We start from the raw sequence: 2,698 nt of genomic DNA, 5'->3' as shown, positions 1-2,698 counted from the left end.
ACTAACTTTCATGTAACCTATATAAACAAGAAAAAATATCGAGTATTAAGACTGAGGGGTGTGGGGGCTTCAAAGGGGGCGCTAGAGCCCCTCCGCTCGCGCCCCCAGGCGCTAATACCACACCAAATGGGCGCTAGAGGGGGCGCTACCGAGGCGCAAACACCACCCGTGAGCATGGTAGCGGGAGAAGAGAGAGAGGATGTGAGGCTTTAATATGGGCGCTAGAGGGGCGCTACCCACACCAGGAGCTCCAACACCCCCCTTATCCAGTTCCTCTCTCTGCCACACGTCATAATATTATTGGTTCTTGGCTCTGCTGGAGCCCCACTAGAACCCCCACACCCCTTAGTCTAATACTTGCTACTATGCATTAATTAAACCATTAACAGCCATAAATGCAATAATTATTATAGAAAATAAAAAACTTACATAATTCTTTAATACTATAAATATCAAGACAACCTTTACTTTCTAAAACACAACTAAACACCATGTCTTCACTTATATTATTTTCACTAACATTGTTCCTATGTTCTTGTTTCATCCTTTCAAACGGAGCTTCAAATCCAAACTCAATATACAAATCTTTCCTCCAATGTCTTCCTGCCCGATCACCACAACCCGACCCGTCATTTTCGACCATCGTCTATAGCCCGACCGCGAACTCAACCTCGTACAAAACCGTCCTACAAGCTTACATAAAAAACAGCCGCTTAAACACAACCACAACCCCTAAACCCGTGATCATCATCACCCCGAAGAAAGATTCGCACGTGCAAGCCGCGGTCATATGCGCTAGGAAACTCGGTGTCCAAATCAAGATACGTAGTGGCGGACATGACTACGAAGGAATTTCGTACGTTTCGTCGGTGAATAACTTCATCGTACTTGACATGTTTAATTTTCGCAATGTCGATGTTAATATAGTGTCCGAAACTGCGGTCGTGCAAGCCGGAGCTCAGTTGGGCGAATTTTATTATAGGATTTGGGAAAAGAGTAAAGTGCATGGGTTCCCCGCGGGTGTGTGTCCGACGGTAGGCGTCGGTGGACACCTAAGCGGGGGCGGGTACGGGACTATGTTGAGAAAATACGGGTTATCGGTTGATCATGTGATCGACGCTAGGATTGTAGACGTTAACGGTCGAATTTTGGACCGGAAAACGATGGGTGAGAATCTTTTTTGGGCTATACGAGGTGGTGGTGGGGCCAGTTTCGGTGTAATATTGTCGTACACCGTGAAATTGGTCCATGTGCCAGAGGTTAACACCGTGTTCCGTGTAATGAAAACAGAGGCAGAAAATGCGACTGCCCTTGTTGACAAGTGGCAGTCTGTCGTACCAGTAATGGATAGTAACTTATTTATTAGGATTCTGTTACAGCCGGTGACAGTTAGACACCGAAAAACAGTTCGGGCAACGTTAATTGCCCATTTCTTGGGTGATTCCCGGACGTTGGTGGCGGAAATGAACAAAATATTCCCGGAACTCGGGTTAAAAAAAGAAGATTGTTTGGAAGTAAGCTGGATTCAGTCCATTCTATACTGGGCTAACTTCGATTTGAACACGACGACTCCAGAGATTCTCCTCAACCGTCACTCGGACAAAGTAAACTTTTTGAAACGAAAGTCTGATTATGTTCAAAAGCCGATATCAAAACCGGGTTTGTCTTTGATATTTAATAAAATGGTTGAGTTGGGTAAAGTTGGGTTGGTTTTCAACTCGTATGGTGGGAGAATGAACGAAGTTGCGTCAGACGCAACCCCTTTCCCTCACCGAGCTGGAAACTTGTTTAAGATCCAGTACTCGGTGAACTGGAACGACGAGGATCCAAAACTAGGGAAGAATTACTTGAATCAGAGTAGGGTTTTGTATAAATTTATGACGAACTATGTGTCGAAGAATCCAAGAGGGTCGTTCTTGAATTATAGAGATTTGGATATTGGTGTGATGACCGGAAGTGGTAAGAGCGGATATAACTCCGCTAAGGTTTACGGGGAGAAGTATTTCATGGGGAACTTTGATAGATTGGTGAAGGTTAAGACAGCAGTTGATCCTTGTAACTTTTTTAGAAATGAACAAAGCATTCCAGTTTTTCCCGGAAAAAGCAGTTGCAAGTTCGGGAAGACGAGGACGTTAAATTAGAATCTTTATATTCTGAATCTTGTCGATTCATTTTAAGAAAAATGAGTTATTATTTATGTTACATTGTTTTTAACTTTTTTAAGTATATGTAAATTGAATCTAGTGTAAAATTGACGGTTTGGCTTAATGCTAATATGAAACCATTCTTTAGTAAATATCGGTGTTCATTATTGATGACTTAATGTTCTTCGTTATTTAAAATAATAGGGCTGTCACTTCCAAACGAGACATCGTCAAAGGTATCGAAGATTCAAGTCTTGAGACGACAACCAAGTCATCATTTAATTTCACTTGTTAGTTACTCTTCTTCCATTGTTCATAGCTGAACTGTTGATGTTAATTGTCATTAATTATTCTGGTTGTGACTACCAAAAGGAGACGACAAGGCCACATGGATGGTATTCAACCAAATAATAGTTTTTTTTTAAGTAAAAGTTATTATATATGACATAAATCGAGTTACATCTGGATAATGGTATTGTTTAGTTAAAAAATAGCAATAATAGTTAAAAAATAAAAAACTGAAATGATATTGTTTAGTTATTAACATAGCAATA

At 41.1% G+C, this 2,698-nt stretch overlaps 1 pseudogene; it reads left to right on the top strand.

Annotated features, from left to right (window-relative positions):
• The first annotated feature begins 415 nt into the window (after window positions 1-415).
• Window positions 416-2,308, top strand: LOC143631038 (berberine bridge enzyme-like 2 pseudogene; annotated as a pseudogene).
• Window positions 2,309-2,698: the final 390 nt, after the last annotated feature.

Source organism: Bidens hawaiensis, unplaced genomic scaffold (assembly GCF_021521415.1).
Source record: "Bidens hawaiensis isolate Kalapana, Puna unplaced genomic scaffold, B.hawaiensis_p1.1 tig00005935_1, whole genome shotgun sequence".
Classification (NCBI taxonomy): domain Eukaryota; kingdom Viridiplantae; phylum Streptophyta; class Magnoliopsida; order Asterales; family Asteraceae; genus Bidens; species Bidens hawaiensis.
This window is presented reverse-complemented; position numbering and strand designations above follow the sequence as displayed.